Source organism: Vombatus ursinus, unplaced genomic scaffold (assembly GCF_900497805.2).
Source record: "Vombatus ursinus unplaced genomic scaffold, bare-nosed wombat genome assembly UNPS02014173.1, whole genome shotgun sequence".
Taxonomy (NCBI): Eukaryota; Metazoa; Chordata; class Mammalia; order Diprotodontia; family Vombatidae; genus Vombatus; species Vombatus ursinus.
The window spans coordinates 1323913-1346968 of NW_020953951.1; the positions used below are offsets into that span (position 1 = coordinate 1323913).

At 42.0% G+C, this 23056-nt stretch overlaps 1 protein-coding gene and 1 long non-coding RNA gene across 3 annotated transcripts in view; both read left to right on the top strand.

Annotated features, from left to right (window-relative positions):
- Nucleotides 1-23056, top strand: part of LOC114041440 (gasdermin-D-like) — a 51257-nt gene that overhangs the window by 9063 nt on the left and 19138 nt on the right. The window lies entirely within an intron of this gene.
- On the top strand, nt 7-9196 carry LOC114041443. Its single transcript, XR_003568926.1, has 4 exons — nt 7-65; nt 2303-2350; nt 4099-4128; nt 9081-9196. It is a non-coding gene; the product is annotated as an uncharacterized LOC114041443 (long non-coding RNA).

The window sequence follows — 23056 nt, forward strand, 5'->3', positions numbered from 1 at the left end:
GACTGTCCCTGGGGGCAGTGTACTTGCTTTCCAAGTTGCCAAGTTGATTATCCGGGACTACTGGTGTAAGTTGAATCAGAAGGACCTGGATGGGGTGGGGGTTAGAATGGGTAGAATGGAAATTCCCCATAAACCACCTTCCTCCTACCAAGGGCTGAGGGAGGTGGGGAAGGGGAGAGGGCATTACTGTAGTACATGTCCTGGTGTTTGGGGAACTCAGCTGCCCAACTGTTTAGGCAGATGACATACGCAGAGACCACGTCCCTCTCTACCCCACACATATGGTCTTTTTTTCCCCAATAGGAAAGTTCACTTTTATTTATTTTTTTAATTGTATTTTATTTTTCCCCAATTACACATCAAGAAAATATTTAGCATTCATTTTTATGAGATTTTGAGTTCCAAATTTTTCTCCCACCCTCCCTTGCCTCCCCTCTTCCTGAAATGGTAGGCAATTTTATATAGGTCATACATGTACTATCATGTAAAACATATTTCCATAGTAGTCACAGTTGTGAAAGAAGAAAAGATCAAATGGAAAAAGAGCCACAAAGAACAAAGTAAGTGAAAAAAGTACACTTCTATCTGCATTCAGAGTGCAGAGTGCATCCTAATTTTTAATTAGGATGTGGATAGCATTTTCCTTTCTGAGTCCTTTGTACTTGTCTTAGAAACAACATATTGTAGGATTCTGGTTTTTGATCCACTCTGCTATCTGCTTCCATTTTATAAGAGAGTTCATCCCATTCACAATTATAATTACTAACAGTGTATTTCCCTTCATCCTATTTTTCCTCCTATTTGTTCTCTCTCTACTTTGACTCTTTTCTTCCCTGATAGTGTTTTGATTCTGTCTACCACCTCCTCCCCCCCACCCCCATTTGCCCTTTCTTCTGCAAGTCCCACCACCACCATCTTTATTTAATCTCCTTCCCTCTTACTTTCAAGTTAGGCAAGATAGATTTCTATATTCCACTGCTTGTGGCTCTTTGAGCCAGTACTGATGAGAGTAAGATTTAAATGATGCCCATCACCCACCCTCCCATCTTCCCTTCCACTGTAATAAGTTTTCCCTGTCTCTTCATGTGAAATAATTTACCCAGTTCTACCTCTCCCTTCCTTCTGTACCCAGTATACTCCTCTTTCTCTTCCCTTAGTTATTTTTTTATTTCATTCCCTCAAATTCACCCTATACCTTCTGTCTATGTATATTCCTTTGATGTGTTCTATTACTGGTACAATTTCTAAGAATTACAAGTATCATCTTCTCGTGCAGGGATGTAAACAGTTCAGTTCCACTGAATCCTTTGTTTTCCTTTCCCTTCTTAACTTTCTCTTGCATCTTGACATTGGAGATAAATTTTTGGTTTAATTCTGGTCTTCTCCTTATGAAAGCTTGAAATCCTTCTATTTCATTGAATGATCATTTTTTCCCTCGAAGTATTATACTTAATTTCACCAGGTAGGTGTTTCTTGGTTGTAGTCCTAGCTCTTTTGCCTTCTGGAATATCATGTTCCATGACCTCTGATTCTTTGTTGTTGTAGCTGCTAAGTCCTGTGTGATCTTGATTGTGGCTCACCAATATTTGAATTGTTTCTTTCTGGCCACTTGCAGAATTTTTCCTTGACCTGATAGTCTTCTAATTTGGCTATAATGTTCCTTGGAGTTTGTATTTTGGGATCTCTCTCTTGAGGTGATTAGTGAATTCTCTCAATGCCCATTTTGCTCTCTGGTTCTGCGATATCAGGGCAGTTTTCCTTGATAATTCCTTGAGAGATGCTGTCCAGGTGCTCCTTTTGGTTATAGATTCAGCTCTTCTCAGGAACACAATGATCCAAGACAAGTACAAAGGACTTATGAAGGAAAATGTTATCTACATCCAGATGAAAAACTGATGGACTCTGAATGCAGATCAAAACATATTTTTTTTTCACTTACTTTATTCTTTCTCATGGTTTTATTTCCTTTTCATCTGTTTCACTTTCCACATCTGTGATGAATATGGAAATACGTTTTACATGATAGCACATGTATGAATCATTTCAAACTGCCTACCATTTTCAGAAAAGGGGAGGGGATGGAGGAAGGGAGAAAAAAATTTGGAAATCAAAATGTTGTGAAAATGAATGCTACAAAATTTTGATTAATATGTAATTGGGGAAAATATAAATTACTATTTAAATTTTTAAAAAGGCTACACTGATTTATAGCCCCTCCAATAATGGAACCCTATGCCTTTGTTCCCATAGCTGCAACTGCATTGAATTTTATCATTTTTAATCATTTTTTTTCTTTATCTAGGTGTTCTTCTACTTCCCGACAAGAACCAGAAAACCTTCCCACTCAAAAGTGAGTGACAGGCTTGCTTGTCTTTCTAGCCCCTGGACCCAGTGAGCCCTTGACAGCCCATCCAGGGGGACCACTGTCCACATAGCTCCTCAAGGACACTTTTAGTTTCCTAGAATTGAGAAACTACCCTTTCTGGTTTTGATTCAGCCGAGGATTCTGCTTAGGTGGGCCCCAGAGAGAACTAAGTACCCTTTCCCTCTATGTAGGATGGAGGAGATAGAACTTAGGAGATAATAAGAACAAGGAAGGAAATGGAGTGGCTAGAGAGCTAGAGTGGCCTCCAAATCCAGAAGAACTGGGTTCAAGTCTAACCTCAGACATGTACTGGTTGTGTGACCCTGGACAAAACACTTCATTTCACAGTGCCCCAGGCAAATCTCTGTGACTGTGAATTGCTAAGGAGTTGTAGATCTGCACTGGCAGAGGGAGTTTCTTCATTGGCCAATCTCAATACCAATGAAGTCACTGGAACTAAAATATATACAGGGTGTCCCAAAAACCTTTTTGATGTCATTTGGTCATGTTTAATCTTCATGACCCCATTTGGGGTTTTCTCAGCAAAGATACTGTAGGAGTTTGCCATTTCCTTCTCCAGCTCATTTTTACAGAAGAGGAAATTACAGCAAACAGGGTTAAGAGAGCTGCCCTCAAAAGTCTTAGTGCAGTTAAAAGATTTAATAGCTTTTGAGACACTCTCTATATGTGTGTGTTCATATATATATATAGACATAGATGTATGCATATATATTTATGTGTATATACATGTACATACATATGCACATATACACACACACACACAGAGGTATATAATGCATACATGTGTGTAGATGTACATGGGTCACTAGGTGGTACCGTGGATAGAGTGCTGAGTCTGAAGTCAGGAAGACCTGACTTCAAATCCATCTTCATTTACTAGCTGCATGACCCTGGGCAAGTCACTCAACCCTGTTTGCCTCAGTTTCCTCATCTGTAAAATGAGCAGGAGAAGGGAGCCCAGGTGTTCTTAATGACTCTGCACCATAGATGGGTTCCCTGTCTCCCTCTCCAGCATTCCATTCACTCTAACTTCATGATGGTGATAGAAAGATGAAGGTCTTAGGAGAATATTGGGTCCTGCTTGTTCATTAGGTTATTCTTTGGGACCTTTCCTCCATCTGCATAAACAAGATGTCAGCAATAATTTACATGTTTTATATTACTTTAGATTTGTCTAATAGAAAATCTCACAATGCACTTGAATCCTCTGGGCTCTTAAGGGGTGAGATGGGCAGGCGTTAGCATCCTCCTTTTACAGATGGAGAAGCTCCACTCTTGACTTATGGTCAGCAGACACCTTGGTTCAAATCCTACCTCACATGTACACAACAGCTGTGTGTTGTGGCCACATTGCTGAGGGACCCAGTCTTCTCATCTGTAAAATGGGGATCATATCACCTGTAGCCCAGACCTCTTCAGGTCCATTTGAGGATCAAGTGAGATAATCTATGGGAAGTGCTTTGCAAACTTTAAACCCTCGCTAGCTAGAAGTGAGCTGTTACTTTTAGGTCTAGCACTGGCCCAATCAATCACCTGCTAGACTGGATGGTAAGAACCATAGGGATGGGAAGACAAGCTGAGTCAGGGACACGTGCAGGGTGCATTTGATTCTTTGATTTGAAGCTGGGCAGTGTTGTTCTGTGCTATGATTCCTAATGAATCCTGGCAATGGATAGCCTCTGAAGACTGAAACAGGCATTTTCTCTTTTCAGTTCCAGAATGTATAATGTGCTGCGAATCAGGTTTGTGGCTTTTTTTTTCTGCTATGTTCCCACCTCCTCTGCCTCTCTCAACTGAAACACAGAGATAAGAGCATCCTGAAATATTCAGATCATCAAGCCTTAATCTGCCTGCCTGCATCCTCTGTTCACTGCTTCCAGTTTTGCCCTCTTAAATCAACAGAACGAGTCCAGTCCCTTTTCTGCAGCCCTTGAAATACTTGTACATAGCTATCATTGTCAGGTACCTTCTCCTGCCAGGTGATCTTCAGAATCTTCCTAAGACTATTCAAATGGGAAGATTCCATTTCTTGGCATAGCACATGTCCAGGTTTCACAGGCATACAGCAAAGAGGTCATCACAATGGCTCTGTAGACCTCCAGTTTGGTAGGTAACCTAATACCTCTTCTTTTCCATACTTTACTTTGGAGCTTCCCAAACACTGAGCTAGCCCTAGCAACGTGTGCATCAACCTCATTATCAATGTGTACATCCCTAGAAAAGATACCACCAAGGTAAGTGAATTTATCCACAGTATTCAAATCTTCTCCATTTGCTATAACGGATGGTTCCACGAATGGATGGTGTGGTGTTGGTTGGTGAAGCACTTGTGTTTTCTTGGTGTTAATTGTTAGGCCAAAATGAGCTCAAGCAGCAGAGAATCAATCCATGCTTTGCTGCACGTCAGCTTCAGAGACTGTACTGAGTACATGACCATCTGTGAACAAAAAATCTTACACTATTCTCCTTCATGTTTTTATGTATGGTGTGCGTATATGTGTGCATACATACATACAATGACTGTAGAGATCATCCGATTCAATTCAATATCAAATAGGCCCAATCAATAGACATTGAGCTGGGCCCAGAATTGAAATGTAGGACAGTAGGTTGCATGGTCTCTGGGAAATTATACACTGTTTTCAATGATGTTAAGCCATTCCTTAACACAAAAGCTCATCTTTTTAACATCAATATGCACCTGGGAAAGTTCTTCTGGAGAATCAAAATGACAGATAACCCAAAGAACAAAGGGGCAGACACATAGTGGACATAAGTAGGCTTCAGCAAGACCAACAATGAGGACTTGTGGACAAGAAGTGGTGCAAAAGCTCTCATCAAGGATATGTGTGATTGGCAAATGAAGGGAGCCTGCCATGGAGTGAGAGGAAGGGATATGAGGAGGGAGGTCCAAGTGCTGCCGTGTTAGCCACAAAATGTTAAAAGACTCCAATCACTAGGCCACTCAGCAAAAATTTACCAGGCCATGCTCAGTGCTTAGGAATAGGAAAAAAGAAAAGGCAAAAACCAAGTCCCTGCTCTCAGCCAACTCAGAGGCTAAGCGGTACAACAGCGTGCAAACATTTATGTACAAATGAGTGCATGCACAACCAATTGGGGGGAGTCTCTTACACACATTCATTCTCTACCTTCATTAGTCCTGTAGTCCACAATGCACCTACACAATATTCTTCTAATTTAGCTCAAGACTTTGCTTCTCCCAGGTACTTTTCACCATAAGTCAGTCTAGTTTGAGGACAGACAACAGGTTTCTAAGATCTCTCTCAATTCCCTGTCTCCTGACTCCCTTAACTTAGCAGTATAAAGCCTAAGGTGTTAACTTAATGAAGACTGAGATTCCCCACCCCCACCCCCTGCTTTTAGTATCTTCTCTTCCTTCAGATAACTTGTATCAAAACAAACAAACAACCAGATAACTTGTATCCTGGTCCCTCAATGCCCACACAATCCTCTTGCTTCCAGCTTGGATATATTCTATAAACACCAGGTCCAATCTGGATGTCTTGCTATCTTTACTGCCACTTCTAATTGCTTTACAAGCATGTCCAGGACTTAGGTGTCAGGGTCAAGAGTGGTGGTTTCCTTGTCCCTGATGAAGAAAATAATTTTTAAAAATTATTTTTGCACATCTTCATTTCTCTTCTGTTAACAATTCTTTTATTTTCATCCTTGAATGTCCTTGGAATGACTGCTAAATTAGTTATCTTGCCACCCTTTCCTTAAACTTGTTTTACTCTGCACTGATTCCTTCTGCTTTATGAGACAATAATTTATATTATTTTATATCTAATATACATTATATACATAATAACTTATGATTATCCATCCTCCTTCTTTGTAAGATTTCACAAATGAGTTTCTATTCAAACCAGGTGTGATAACTGGCAGCTATCTCTCTCTAGCAAGTGAGTGATATGTTTCACAAGATGCTGTATGGGCTTTTTTGGTCTCCCCATTATGAGAATTAACTTGCATTGATTAGTAAAAGGAAAGAACTACTGCCATAAAACAATGGAAAATGAATGTTGTAAACTTACAAAGAAAAAATTTGACCCCAAAGAATAGACATGAAAAGATAGCTCTCCCTGCTCCTTTGCAGAGGCCAGAGGTGGGACCCAAAGATGTGGAAAACTGCATATATTGTCAGAATTTGTCAATTATTCATTGGGTTGACTGGTTTTTTTTTTCTCTTTTTCCTCTTTTTTTTATTCTAAAAAAGGTCTTTGTTAATATGTGATGTAGAGGGCAAGAGGTAGAGGGGAAATTGCAGTGATACAAAAATAAAAGATATCAAAATTTATTTATAAAAAGAAAAGAAGAGGGCAGCTAGGTGGCGCAGTGGATAGAGCACTGGCCTTGGAGTCAGGAGGACCTGAGTTCAAATCCAGCCTCAGACACTTAATACTTACTAGCTATGTGACCCTGGGCAAGTCACTTAACCCCAATTGCCTCACCAAAAAGGGGGAAAAAAAGAAAAGAAAAATTACATTGTTTACACTGGTTAAAATGATTATTGTTGGTAAAAATGGTATTCATTGTGTCTACTGCCCATTTTTATTTTCAATCATTTACTTAAATAGTTCAGAATTAAATTATTTCAACTGAAAAATGACTACCAGAGTACATTAATAACTAATAAAATGTTTATGAAAGTCATCCAAATGCAAACCAAGGGAATCCTCAGTCAGGGTACTAGAAGAAGTAGGCTCTTATAAGTGATATTCAATAATGGATCACATCTTTATTATTCTACAATTAAATGTAAGGTAGAGAAGATATAAATTCCACTGTGCTTCTTTGTTGATTGCATTTGACTCAGTAAAATAAAATGCCAATTTACAGGCTTCTTCATAATAAAATATCTCTCATCCATACATCAAAATCATTCAAGATTCCCCAGAAGATCTAACAACACAAAGAACCCTGTTCAAGCACCTTCTGATAATAAACATGAAGTGACTCCTAAAACAGGAAAGATGTATGCTCACCACTATTCACCACTGTGATAAAGGAGCTCTGCCAGAGACAAGTTCAAAGAGGGATTTCCTGTGTATGGTTAGGTCCTTTAGATGCTCCCATCTGCAGAAGAAATTGTACTGATTTCATCAAGCCCTTGAACATTGCTGGAAGAAATCTGATCATTCAAAAGAGCTTGGCCCATCCATCTACACAAGTAAGACCAAGTGGATGAAGAATAGTTATTGCTTAGATTTCAACCTGTGTTTCAGTAAATGCCATTTTGGCTTCTCTAATAGTAGATGGATAGATAGATAGATAGATAGATAGATAGATAGATAGATAGATAGATAGATATGTATACACATATATGTGTGTATATATACATACACATACATACACACATATATATATGTGCTATACAGTTCAGATGGACAGTGAGTTAAGTCTAGAACTGAATAGGAAGAGGAAGGCAGAGAGCTTGATAACCTCTCTGGAGTGCTCCTTTGCTGACCACAAGATTCCCAGAAAAACAAAGGCTTGTCTTTTCAATGCTAACATTCTACTAGTATAACTAAATGGCAGTGAGACATAGAATGCAATTGCCTCCAAAGAATTAAAAATTTGTCTCATGCAGGGGGGAATAATGAAGAAGCATAGGTGGGTGTAAGCAGGCTACAACATATGAGGAACTTTCAAGAACAGGGGGAAAGGATGTTTGCAAGAGCAGTATGTTAGGAAGAGAAGCTGGGCTGGTCATTTGGAAAAGGCAAGGAATGCCAAGTGGACAATCACTATTCCCTTTGGAATGGAGTAAGAAAGGCCTCCAGCACTTTGGTTGGACCCTTGGGGTGAACTTTTGGGAGGACAGGGCCATATCACATAGAACAGGCAGGTATCAACAGGTTCAATCTGCCTCCTTGGGGAGAATTCCCAAATTGATGAGCTCATAGATCCATTGGAGTATCAAGCTGCACCAATCTCTAGAAAACTCAACAGCCAATTCTCCCAAGGTTGACCTATCTCTTCTGCTTCTTAGACTAGAGTGCCAGAGCAATAAGAAAACTTAGGAGAAGGTTTCTCAAAATTGATCATGAGGAGGAAGAAGTGTGAAGTGGATGGTAATTGCATTTGCTTAGATCCTCCCAGAAAGACATCATCCTGTCCACATGTTGTTGGCCTTGAACCTTTGGCAAGAGACAACTCATTTCTATTCAACGGCTTTTAAGCAAACTATTTGCCCTAGGAATAGGGAAGTTACTTGCCCATCTACAATCAATATGTTCAATTTAACACCTACTGTTAACTTTAAACTTATTTCTCTAGCCCCTACTGGGTTAAATACAGTATAAAGACAAGGGGAGGGCTGAGGACTGCCCCTTGAGGAAGAACATCATGGTGGGATTGGGAAGAGGATGAAGAGACTGGATGCTGGAAACAATAGCTAGAGAAACCATTCAGGGTCAGGGCGGAGAAGGGGAGATACTGCTCCCTGCTGGGTAGAGAATCCAAGGAGAAAGTCTAGAAAGTTCCTGATCCAAACTCCATTGTTGAACAGCGTAGAGAAGGGGGTGACTAAACAGCTCTCTTCTAACAATGGCTTCTAGCTATTTTAGTTCAGAGGAATGGCTGAACCTTAGCTTCTTGGGGAATATTACATCTCTTCTTTCCAAGTGATGCAGTAAGTGTATTTTAAACTATAATGTATTTTTTGCAGGTCCCAGGGAGTGGAGAAGAAGCTGAGAATCCTAATAGAAAACGAGACAGGAAGGCTACCTAAACTGTAATAGATTTTCCTGAAGCAAATTTCAGTTGGGGGAGCAATAAGCATTTTTATAGCACCTACTATGTGTCAGGCACTGTTCTAAATGATTTACAAATATCTCATTTGATCTTTACAACAACCCTTTTACCTGTGGAGGGTTCCTAACCACTCTCCCTCCCTGACACATCCAGTGGACTCTCTACCTCCCTCCCTACTTTCATATACAGGATCAAAACCCTCACTTCATCTGTAACTGAAAAATAATTACCCCTATTTCCTGAACTTTACAATCTCTTCCCAGAATCTCCCATCTCTCTTTAGTCTGCCCACTTGGATCTTTATTGCATTGAATGAATGAATGAATGAATGAATGAATGAATGAATGAATGAAAAAGTATTTATTAAGTAGGATGTGTAAGGCTTTCAGTGCTAAGCACTGAGGATACAAATGCAAAAATGAGACAGGCCCTGCCCTCCAGGAATTTATATTTTATAGGGGGAGACATCACAAGTAAGGGAGGGTGATCACCAAGGTAGGTTTTGGTCTGGGAAAGCACAAAGTTGGTAAGGGAAATAGGGCAGTCAATGAACACCTTTCTCAGAAGCAGTAGCTATAGATCTAACCATAGGTTCCCAAAGCAATAGAATCCACCAAGAGGTGGAAAGTTGGGGAATGGGGGCAAAAGAGTGGAGGAGAGGGCTGTAGGGAGGTACCTGCCAGAGAGCAGGTTGGAAATGGCCTCAGTGAAAGGGTACATTCAGGTCTAGGGGTCCCTCTCAATTCAAGAGAAACAGCCCTTTTCCTGTCTGTCTGACACTGCCTGGCCCTGAACCCATGATCTCTTACTCATTCTATGTATTTGCTCTTCTATTCTTAATTCATTCAACAAACATCTATTCATCATCCAACAACAATAAAAGCTACCACTCCCATTGCTATCCCCTTTAGGATTTACAGGGTGCCCTCCTCACTACAACCCCGTAAGATAGGGAATGCAAATATTCTTCACATTTTACAGAGGAGGGGGAACATGCTTAGTGCTGGAGTGGAGGGGTGGGGGCAAAAAGGAATAAGATGGAACCCCTGCCCTCCAGGAGCTTACAGTCTACGAGATAGGCATATCAGCAAAGAAACATATCTAAATACTATCAAGCAGTGCATCAAAAGAATCTATTTTTATCACCTCATATTCAGCACAGAATTTAGCAAGAGCATGTGGGAGAATCCCATTCATTTAGCCAAGCCTGTCATTTTGATTTTCACTCCCACCAAATCTTTGACCAGAGCTGAAAACAAGGCAGCTAATATTCCTTAGGAACTCACACACTTTTTGAAGGGCTTTGTATGAGGTGGTTTGGGCTGGGGGTTGGGGAAGGGACAGGAGAACGAAGGAGGAGACAGAGAGAAATGTTATAAAGGAAAGTACTCAGGTTGTGGCCTTGGGTAAGCATGGAACCTGGGACAGAGAAGACATCTGCAACAAGCTTTGGTGGAGAGAAGATGGGAGTAGAAGGCAGGAGAGCTCTACCACTCACTTGTTATGTGACCTGGCACAAGGTCTTTTTCTTCTCTGAGTCCTACTCTTTTCTTCTAAAAAGTAAGAGAGTTGATAGGATCATAGATTTTGAACTCAAAGGAAACGTTGTTGTTGTTCAGTTGTTTCAGTAATGTCTGACTCTTCATGATCCCATTTGGGGTTTTCTTGGCAAAAATTACTGAAGTGGTGTGCCATTGCCTTCTCCAGTTCATTTGACAGATGATGAAACTGAAGCAAACAGGGTTAAGTGACTTGCCCAAGATCATATAGCTAGAAAATGTCTGAGGCCAGATTTGAATTCAGGAAGATGAGTCTTAGGAGTCACTTAAATTGCCAGAACCCATCTGGAGTATTGTGTTCAGTTCTGGGAGCCACATTTCAAAGACATTGGCATATAGAGGTTCTGTGGTGGCTTATGTGTCTCTCCCCCCCGCCCTTGCAAAGATCAGCCTAGATTGGTGGTAAACAGAGTGCTAACCTTGGAAAACCTGAGTTTAACTCCTGCTTCAAACACTTACTAGCTCTGTATGGCTCTGGGCAAGTCACTTCACCTGTTTGCCTCAGTGTTCTCATCTCTAAAATGGAGATAATAATTGCACTTACCTCTCAGGGTTGTTGCTAGAATCAAGTGATATAACATTTCTAAAAGTGCTTTGCAAGTCTTTAAGTGCTAAATAATAATTTAATTAATGTAGCAAAATTCAGAGAAGTCATCACCACAATGATGACTTGGTAGGCCACAGCAGCCCTTGATGTCCATTTACTGAATTGTAGAAGCTCCTGGAAGCATGGCAGTATTGACAAGTTGGAAGACGTCCAGGATGAGACAGAGACTGGAGAGCCCATATGCCAGGACCAGTTAAAGGACCTGGAGCGAAGGGATTAGATGGCTGCCTTGAAATATTTGAAGGGCTCTCATGTGGAAGAGACATGAAATGTGTTCTTCCCAGACCCAGAAGACAGGACCAGGGTACTGGGTGAAAGTTGCAGAATCAGATCTAGGTTGGAAGTAAAGGAAAAAAAGATAAGACTTCCTAACTGTGCCGGCTGTGCCGTGCACTCTCTTCCTATAAGGAGCAGGCTGCCAGAGTCATACTTACCAGTCTTCGGAGCCTATCTGGATAAACACACAGAGACGAGCCTACCAGGAGGTGCCAACACCCGAGCTTTATTCAGAGGCCATCACAGCAAGGCCAAGCAGGAAGGCCATAGCAAGAGAGCAGGAGCAAAGAGAGCACGTGCTCCGACCCGCGACCCCGTTCCTTAAGTACCTACTTAGCCCCTCCTCCTCAGCCCGCCTACTAGTCAATGATTGTAGGGTCAGATACCGGAAGGGGATGTCTGAGTTTAGCGCACCAAGGGAGAGGAAGTGACGCAGGAGGCTAGGACCGGATACAGGAAGGAGGCGTCTGAGATTAGTGCATAGACAAAGAGTATGTGACCTAGGAAGTCAGGCCCAGATACCGGGAGGAGGCTTCTGGGGTCAGTGCTACACAAAGGGAAGGTACGTGACCCAGGAAGTCAGGAAGGACACAGGAAGGAGGCGTCTGGGGTTGACGTTGCATTTAGGGAGGGGACTAAGCAAAGGGAACTCGTCCTCTGCCGTCCCACTCCCACGTGGCACAGCCCCCTGCCTCAGGAGCACGTGCTCTGGCTACTTTCTTATATCCTGTTCCTTCCCCAGCTTATCGCAGCTCACATAGCACTGCCCACTGCCTCAGGACTTCTCCGTATCCAGCCCATCCCAGTTCACCACAATTCTACCTACCACAACCCCTGCCTCAGGAGCGTGAGCTCCGGTTACTTCCTAATACCCAGTTCCTACCCCATCTTGCTACAGCCTCCACTTGGCAGTAGCCAACATCAAACAGTCCCTCACACCTAACCATCAGAATAATCCCAAAAAGTGTCATGGGCTGCTTCTAGAGGGAAAGGTAGCTGGATGGCTCAGTGGCTAGAGAATTGGATGTGGAGTCAAGAGGTCTTGAGCTCAAATCTGACCTGAGATACATACTAGCTGTGTGACCCTAGACAAGTCACTCAACCTCTACCTGCCCCGATTTTGTCACCTGTCAACAGGGGATCATAATAGCATCTACCTCCTAGGGTTTTTGTGAGAATTAAATGAGGTGATATTTATTAAATACTTAGACCAGAATGATTTCAGAAAAACCTGGAAAGAGTGATGCATACAAACCGATACATAGTGAACTGAACACAAGCAGGAGAATGTTGTACACAGTAACAGCAATATTATACAACGAAGAACTGTGAATGACTTTGCTATACTCAGCAATACAATGATCTAAGACAATCCCAAGGGACTAATGACGAATCATTCTCTCTGCCTCCAGAGAAGAACTGATATTGTTTGAATATAAACTGAAGCATGCTAATTTTCACTTTCTTTCATTTTTTTCTTTTATTCAAGTCTTCTTGTACAAAATGACTCAAATGGAAATGTTTGACATGGTTGCACATGTATAACCTATATCTGCTTGCTATCTAAGGAGGGGTTAGGGGAGGGAGGAAGGAAGGAGTGAATTTGGAACTCAAAATTTTAAATTAAATTGTTTTTAACAATAAAAATAAAAATAAAACACTTAGCAAACCTTAATGTACTCTGAGATACATGCTCACTCTTATTATTATCATCATTATTCATGAGTCCCCCTTTATTATGTCAGTCCTGGTGATACCATACAATGAAATGACTCCTGTTTAAGTGTAATTGACAGTTGTGACACTGTTGTATACATAAAATACTAGAACATTCTGAAATACTAAGGTGGGAGAGAGTCTAGGAAAGGACCATTTCCTAAGAGAGCTGCAAGTAAAAAAGTGCTCCCAGAGAACATGGGGAATAGAGGAAGTGTGTGGTTGAGCTGGCAAAGATGTGAAATTTCACCGGACTCAGGAAGGCCTAATTCTACAGATGGTTGAGAACCGATGCCCACTTGATCCTCCTTTAAGCCAGAACCCTAAACACCAGTGCTTAGCACAGTATAGTACATATAGTAGGCACTTAATAAATGCTTATTGCCTAACTGACTAACTCTAATTGCAAGAAAACTTTGAAATGGAACAATGCATATTATCTCAGAGTTAGAAGGACTGTGAGAACAACTAACCCAAAAGGTCATCCAGGCTCAGAGGCAGCCATTTGTCTGGCATATATTAAAGGGGCTCCTGGCTGGCAATAGATCTGAGGTTCCTTCCAACTCTGAGAGTATATGATGGTGATACATTCTTCAACAAATACTCTCTCCCTTTTCATTCCACAACTTCCTAAAACACAGGACCCTCTCCTGCTTCTTTGCCTTCTTTCCTCTGCTCACACAGTGTCTTCTCTCTCCATTTTTAGAGGGCGAACTCATATTTAAATTCCCACTCCAGTATCCTTTCCTCAGTCCCTCTGTCTAAGTAGTGACCTTCCCCTGGTCACGGATATTACCAAGTCCTTTCATTTGTCCTTCTCATGTGACCTTGTGCACTGTAGCAACCTGGACATCTAGCTTCCCCACCCCAGCTCCAGGAGAGGCAAGTCTTCTGTATCTCCCCCAGAACCTGGCTCAGTGTTCCATATCCAACAGTGATTTGGTAGGCATCAAACTGATATTTGTTAAATTATTTAGGGGAAAACATCAGGCTATAATTGGAGGATAGAAGATAGTTTGGTTTCACTAGGGTCTAGAGGAGGCAGAATGAAAGAATATCAGGGGGAAACTCAACTTTGATCCAATTGCTGACAAGGACAGAAAGTTTGATTGGGTTCAGCCACATGTGTTTCTATCCGTACTCTTTGTGGGCATTTCCTCACCTTGACTTCCCTGAGAAAAGGTACCCAGCACAAGCCTTTATATACAGGAGGTGTTTGAGAAATAAATAATGAGTGAAGGATTCTCTCTCCTTGCTATTTCCCTACTTTGCCAAATGTAGAACTCAGTGGAAAGGAGTGAGGAAGAAGAAATAAGAGAAAAGGGAGGGGGCAGGGTGGAGGAAGTGGGTGGTTTTTGACTGCCCACACATTTACCCTCCTCACTGAGCCTCTCTAGTCCCCTGGGATACCATCAGCAGACAGACTGCGCAACCCTGTACAGAAGACAGGAAATTTCTATTCACGTCTGATTTCCTTCTTTCCTGGAAATGGCGCAAGAAAAGGAATATCTTGAGTGCAAAATGCAAGCAGTTTCAGTTTCGGTTGAGGTGGAAAGAAGCTCACAAAATCTCTCTTTGAAACAAAACTCAGCCCTTGGGAAGGGAGAGACGTGAGCCCTAGTTCATTCACACTCTGACAACCCCAGAAAGGACAAGGTTGACAAGGTAAGTTCCTGCAGGGAGCAAAGCAGGGGGAAGGGCGGGGGTCTGGAGGGAAGGCCCCTTAGAAAAAAACCTGGGAAGAACCAGCTAGGTGCCTCTAGCCTGCACAACCCCTCCTAGGGCATTAAAAAGTGAGCCAGAGTCCAGAGGCTGACATCTCCCTTCCCTATACCTTCTGGTTCCTCTTCTTAGGTGTGCCAAGAGACATAAAAAAGCTGAATAGGAATGCTGCTGGGATTCCCTACTACAGTGTATTCTGAGGGAACACAGGCTGCTTTACCAGTTTCCCCAGCTCTGCCCCTGACCCTAGGACTTGAGAGAACTCTTTCCCAAAACTCCATCATGTCCTGTTCCTTCTCCAACCCTGTCACTCATGCTAGCATTGGGGCTGGACTCACTTTCCCAGACCAGTCCTTTCCCCTAAACAGAAAGAAAATGGTAGAGTTAGCTTTGGCCTCTTCCTCAAAACTTATCTCTTATGGACAGCCAGAATTCCCCTGATTATTCCTCCCTGGCAGTAACATCCAAGGAGGCCATGCTGCCTGAACTCAGTCTTCTGGCCTAGAGATCAAGTGGCACTTAAGAATTAGGGCCTCTAAAACAGAATCCAAGATGATACTTCCCTGAACTAAAATCTGTTGCTGTAGGACTCGGGTTAGGGTGTAGACATTTTGATTTGCCCTAGTTCTGGGGTACCCCAAGTGTGTCACTCATCTAGTCCTCCAAGAGAAGCTCTTCTCTTGTTTGGACTCTGCTGGCTCAGAGTGAGTGTAAAGAGCAATTGTTTCTGTTTTGGCCAGAAGAGCTGAGGGTCTTGCCCCACCCCCAGATGGATTTTTTGGACTAGGTATAAAAGGCCTCTTTTGTTTGCCTCATTTCTTACCTAGTGTTAATCACTGAATGGGCATTGCCTCACCCAAAAGGAGACCTGGGAAAGACCTTAGCTTCAACAGGCCAAGGTCTCTCATTTCATCCAGGCCTGTCTCCAATCCTGATAATCAATATCTTGTCATGGATCCAGATGACACGTGAGGAAAGAGTGAGGCAGGGAACTTGGCACAGCCCTCCCTCACTTAAATCCAATTCATTTGCGAGTCATAACATCAGTTTCCTAATGTCCTGGTCCTCTTCAAGAATGAAGGACAAACAAGCACCACCACCCCCAAGAGAGCGCTATGATCAAGAAATTTTGGTGACTCTTTGGAGCCTCAGGCTTTATAGTGCAGGGGTCTCAGTTCCTCGGGGATTTGTCCCAGTCTCCGACTGCACCTTTCTTTTTCTTGCCTTCCTTTCTCCCCGCAGAGCTTGTCCCTTGCTTGCCTCTCTCCTCATCACTTTCTCCTTACCAGCTGGCTCCTTCCCAGCTCTTTTACAAACATATTCAAGTTTTGTCCTGCCTTTAAAAAGCTCCACTTGACTCTGAAGTACCCTTTTAGGCCAAAGGTTCTTAACTTGGCATGTGTAGATAGATTTCAGGGGGTCAATGAAATTCCATAGAGGAAAAATATTTTATCTTTATTATCAATTATATTTGGTGTCCCTTATAATCTTAGGTATTTTATCTTATACATTTAAAAACATTATTCTGATAAGGGCTCCAAAACCTTCACCAGACTGCCAAAAGCATTCAAGATGCAAAAAGGCTAAGAACTTTTCCTTTGAACTTTTCTCCTTCATACACTGCAAGGTGGCAGAGTGGATAGAATACTGCACCTGAAATTAGGAAATCCTGACTTCAAAGCAGACCTATCTTGTGTAACCTTGAGCAAGTCATTTCACTTCAGCCTTCTTCAATTTTCTCATCTGTCAAAAGCGGATAATAAGCACACCTACCTCCCAGAGTTACTGTGAGGATCAAATGAGATAGGAATTCTAAAGCACTTAGCAAGGTGCCTGACACATAGTAAGATCTATATAAATGTTAGCTACTCCTCCATCCCTTGCAGTGCCACGAAGTCTGAAGGAGCAGAGAACACACAGAATGGGGGAGAGCGGTTACTCAAGAAGGATGAGAACTGAAGAAGTCATCAGAGTCAGCAACTTAAATGACTGTTGGTAACCTTAAAGAGGGAAGTTTAGGAGGAGGACAAATGGCAGATTGCCAGTGGTTGAGGAGAAGAAGGTGAAGAAATCAAGGCAACAGTTACAGAAAGCTTTTTCCAGATTTGGCTGAGGAAGGAGCCATAATTAACAACAATGATGATGATGATGATGATGATAGCTAACATTTCTATAGTGCAGATCCAGCCACATCACCCCTATGCTTGATAAACTCCAGCAGCTCTCTAACCCTTCCAGAATCAAATACAAAATGCTCTGCTTGGCATTTAAAGCCCTTCCTAACATAGCCTCCTTCTATCTTTCTCGTTTTCTAATGCTTTACTCTCTGATGGCTCAGTACATTTTCTCTTGCTGTCCTCCATGCCTGGAATGTGCTCCCTCCTCATCTCCCCATCTTGGCTTCTCAGGTCTCAAGTCCCAGAGAAAATTCCACTTTTTCCAGGAAGATTTTTCCCTATTCTCTCTTCCTTCCAGTACCTTCCCTCTCTTGATTATTGCCAATTTATCATGTAAATTTGTATATGTGTGTGTATATATATATATAGTGCATGGTTGATTGCATATTGTCTTTCCCATTAGGCTGTGAATTCTTCAAGGACAGGGGCTGTCCTTTTGTCTTTTTTGTTTGCCTAGTGCTTAGCACAGTGCCTGGCACATAGAAGGTGCATAATAAATGTTTTTGGACTGGCTGACTGTCTGACATCTTAAGTGCAAAACATTAAACTGACTACTCCATCCTTTCAGGAGAGAGGAGTCAGAGACACTAACTAGCTTCTGTCCTCTCTTCTCTCTTGCCCTTCCTAAGAGCCATGTCCTCTGCATTTGAGTGGGCTGCCAAGAACGTGGTTCGAGAGATGAGCAAAAATGGGGAGCTGGTCCCTGTGGACAGCCTCAACAGCTCCACCCGCTTCAGTCCCTACCACCTGGTCAGGAAGAAGACCAGGAGCTCCTTGTTTTGGAGGTCACAGTATGTTTGCCTCAATTTGACTCTCAAGGACATTCTGGATCCCAGCTCCCCAGAACCAGGTACAATCCCCTGGGGAGGTAAGGGTGTGCTCAGCATAAGTGGGTGAGAAAAGGAGCTGGGGAAGGCTACTGATCTGGATTATGAAGGAGAAATAGGCCCAGCAGGCTTGACCAGAATACGCAGCTTCCTTTGGACTGATTGTGTGGGCACATGCTGTCCTATATCAGTGATGTCCAGAATGTTCTGTCCAGCCACCCTAAAGAGAGGTTGGGATGAATTGGGGAGGCAATGCAGAACCATGGAATAAGCCAGAGAGTTGGGTTTGAACCTTGGTTCTTTCACTCACTAGATGTGTGACTAGGGATGTGTCACTTACCTGCTCTGAGCCTCTATTTCCTCATCTGTAAAATGGGAATGATAATATTTGTACACCCCACTTCACACGCTGGTTGGGCAGAAAGCACTTTGTCCATTGTAAAGTGCTATAGAACTGTGAGTTATTGTGACTGGGGAAGTAAACATAAAGTTGGGGTCCCAGATGCCTTTACCTCATCCCATGGTGGCCCCTGCTGCACAACCACCTTTAATGCTCACTTTAGCTAAGGATTGGCCTCTCTCCCTCCAGAAGTGACCCAGCATGGACCATTCCACTTTAATGATGAGGTGGACGGGCAGGTGTCTGGCAGTGTGGAGGTGACTGCCTCTGTGCAGGGGAAGATTTCAGGACAGACCTCAGTGTCAAACAGCACCATCCTCGAGGTCAAGATTCTCGCTGTGTCCCCTAACACCTGGGACAGCTTACAGAAGGAAAGGTGAGAGGAATGGACAAGACAAGAGCTGAGAGCTCTAGCGACTTCTTTTTCAGGAGTGGGGGAAGGTGGAGGAAGGAGTGGGAGGAAAGCAAAGTGTCCCAGAGGCCACCAGAGAGAAATAGAGAGTCAGAGTTTTCCTCAGGTAGTGCTTATGTCCTATACTGTCTGAGGCCTGGATAACACCCTTTTCCTAACCTCATGGAGTTCACAGTCTAGTGGAGGATGAGAATAATCCATTTAAACAACAATTCACAATATTTTCTAAGTATACTAGGAAGGTACAAAGTGAGGTCCAAGGAAAAAGGTTCTTCCCATCAGGAGGAGATGTGGAAAGGTTTACTGGAGGAAAGGGCATTTGAGTTTAGCTTTAATTGATTGGTAGAAATTTAACAGGTTAAGAGAGTGAGGGAAAACATTTCAAGCATTTCAACAAGAGCAAAGAAGGCATGTTCAAGAGGCAGTGGTTTTAAAATATATATAGATAGATAGATAGATATCATTCATTTATATAGCACCTCCACACCTAAATGTCTTTCCCAGCTAGTAATCCATTCTTCGTGACAAAGAACACAAAATAAAGGGAGAAAATGGGTCAGCAAAATTAGCCAACATGGCAGCTGAGTCAGACTGCCAGTGGCAGCCACCTGAGAGTAGGTATGGGTCCTGGGAAAGGTGGCTAGTATGTGGGAATGCGACTGACTGGGGAGGCAGGAGGTCCACCACAGGTATCATTCTATGTGACCATTTCTCTGGGACCAGAGTCAGAAATATCCAAGAGCCACCTCTGAAGTTCCCGATACACAATGCTCAGTAAGAGGGTTGATGATGATGAAGAGGAAGATGCATCCCAGGCTGTCTTTGCTCTGGGGCCATAGACTCCCTCAGCTGTATTTCACAATGTTCCCTTGTCCTCACAGCCACATTCCCCATCCCTTGCTCTTCTCCCCCCCCCCAACTATATGCTATCTCTTCCATTTACTCCTGTTTGCATCTCTTATTACAATCGATGTGGATTCTCTCACAGGGCCTATAAAGCCTTTCCATCTTGGCTGGATTGACCAGAGTTTTCAGGTCATGATAAACGACTAGAGAAAGATCATGGAGGAGGAAATCCTTCCATCTGCCTATTCGGAAAAAACCCACAGACCTTAATTGAGTTCCCCCTTATTGCCCTCTTCTCCAGGTTGTGTTGTGAGGCCCTGTTCTAAGCCTGATGTCTTCTACACTGCCTTCCAGTTGTCCCAGCAGTTTTTAGAACTCAGCATATCTTTAACAAAGTCATATACATGGTTGTAGTTGACAACCAATCTTGCAGGATCCGAACACGCCCAGTTTTGCCGAATTGAGTCAGAACTTTTTTTAATTATCAAAAAGTAATAATAGCAGAAAAATCTTGTATTGGATAAACCTCTCAGTCATTTTTGTGACTATGAAGATTATTGTTGAAAAATTTCCTGTGAAAGTCTGCCTATTATCCTTCTCATATTTTCAAGGAAGAATTAAAGTACCCTAGAAACGTAAGATACCAATATGGTTACTAATAATATAAATATCAGCTATTGTTACAATTGCACTTTAGTTGAAAGGAACAAAATAGATGAATGGGGCAAAGAGGTTACATATTCACTTGAGAAAATCCAGAAACCAAAGAGGAAAAACATCAGTAAAGCTGAAGATGAATGAAGGGAGAAATGGAAGCAATCTTGTCCTGGGAGTGTACTACAGATCACCTGGACAGACAGGATAAATAGATGAGGACTTCTGAGAACAGATGTGCAAGTCTTGCATGACATAGTATCAATAAGAAACTTCCTTTATCCAGATATCTGTTAGAACTCTCTTCCTACCAAAGGCAGAAAGCATATCAAGTTCCTTATAGAATTTCTCCCCTCTTCATCTTCTATGCAGGCATTGATGCATAATCTGCAGTTAACTTCATGGTGGTCTGTTTGTTGGGCATTGCAAGGCAAAATGACCAGGTGGCCATGAAATTATGTTTTTTGTCCTCTTCAAAAGTAACTCTACTTTATTCGCTTTTCCAAGGAGAACTTGTTAGCTGCCATTCAATTTAGCTACAACTTGTTTTATGTCTTCTGGATTTGTTAATATGGAGAGAGAATCATTGTTTATTTCCTACTTTAGTTAGTTTATTAACTTATTTGCTGCACAAAAATCTACCATGTAGAATACTAACAGTTAAAGTAATACTTAAGGACACACACACACACACTCTCTCTCTATGTGCTCTTCTAAAGCTTCTTTTATCTGATTTGTATCCTACCTTCACTAAACAGCTTGGCTGTGATTCTCTTGCAATTGCCTCCTCTGTTCATGTTGAGATCTTTCACTAATGATCCCACATTACCAAGAAGACAGATGCCAGCAGGCTTTTCCCTTAGTTGACATCTCTACTTTTTGCATTAGGAAATCACAGCTCCCAAATCAACATGTGGCTCCCTATCTGACTTTTCCATCTCAAGTCTAGGTGGTCAGTCTCCCATCATCCCCAATCTGAGAAGACTGCTCTGGTGAGTTAAACCAAAAAAGGCCTTGCTTGACAAGGAAATAAAAAAGGTAAAAGAAAGTCTCATGGCTAACATGAATACTTTCTACTAAAATATTCCTCAAGTAAGGTTATTCTCATTGTCTTACAAAGGTGGCCCTTGGGGAAACCTAAGGCCATTAATTCCTCCTACTTATAACCTAATATCTCCACGTTGGATTACCAATATCTCAGGAAATTCTGAGTTGCTTGTAACTGCTATTTTTCTCATTTTTCACCCATGCTGTAGAACCATGCAAGCCCTACCCCATCTAACTTCATTTGATAGAATCCCAGAATTTCAGAGGCAGAATAAGCCTGAGAGGACAAATAGTCCAACCTCCATGTGAAGACGAATCCCTTACATACCTCCCTGAAAATGGATTTTCCAGCCTCAACCTCACTGGGTTAGATATTTTGCTTGGAAGAGACGCTTTTTTTGTTCATTTAAAAAATTTATTTTCTTTCTCCCACACCATCCCCATACCACCAGAGAAAAAGAAAACAAAGCCATTATATCACATATGGAGTCAAGAAGAACAAATTCCCAAATTGGTCATGTCCAAAAACCACAGCTTGTTATATACCTTGAGCCCATCATCCTTCTGTCAGGAAACATAAGCTATGCTTCGTCATCAGGCCTCTGGAATTGGTCATTGTGTTGATCAGGGCCCCTAAGTCTCTCTCACAAGTTCCTTGTTTTTACAGTACTGCTGTTCTTGTGTAAATTGTTCTCCTTGTCCTTGCTTGGGATCAGTTCATACAAGTCTCCCCAGCTTTCATTACAACTTTCCCTTTCATCATTTCTTAGGGCACAATAGTATACCATGACATTTATATACCATCATTTCTTTAGCCATTCCTCAAGTGATGGGCACTCCATTCCCCTTACTTTCCAGTTCTTTGTACTAAAAAAAAGGCTGCTCTAAATGATTTGTACAAATGGGTTCTTTTCATCTTTTAAAAATATCTTTGGGGCATTATAAACCAAGAAGCAGCGACGCTGGGTCAAAGAGTATGTACAGATTAATGATTTTGGGGCATCATTCCAAACTGCTTTCGAGAAAGGCCATACCAATTTATAGCTCCTCCAACTGGGCATTAATGTGCCTATTGTCTTGCAGTCCCTCCAATATTTGTCATTTTCCCTTTTTTGCCAAATTTACCAATCTGATTGGTATGAAGAGGGAAATGAGAACCACCTTAATTTGCATTGCTTGAGTTATCTGTGATTTGAAGCATTTCTTAAAACTGCTATTGATAGCTTTGACTTGGAAGATATTCTTCCCTTCTTTGTCAGATGATGCCATTTTGACTAAGAAACTTTGTTCTAACAGCTGATTTTCTGGAAGGAGGTGGAGGAAGGATACAGGAAGGAAATCTAGGCATTGTAAAAGCAAAAGATATCATTGAAAAATCTTTTTTAAAAAACTTCTCTGAGTCCTTTTTCTCACTTGCACCTATCCCATTGTACCTCTTATTCTTCTTCAGGTGCATGTAGCAAAGGCACTGGCTCTGAAATCAGAGCACCTGAGTTCCAATCCTGTCTCTATTGCTTGTTACCTGGATGAGATTGGATGAGTCCCTTCACATTTCCTGTCCTCAGTTTCCTCTTCTGTAATATGAGGAGGGTGAGGTAGAGGACCTCTAAGGTCCTTTCCAGTTGTAAATCTATGATTCTCTGATAA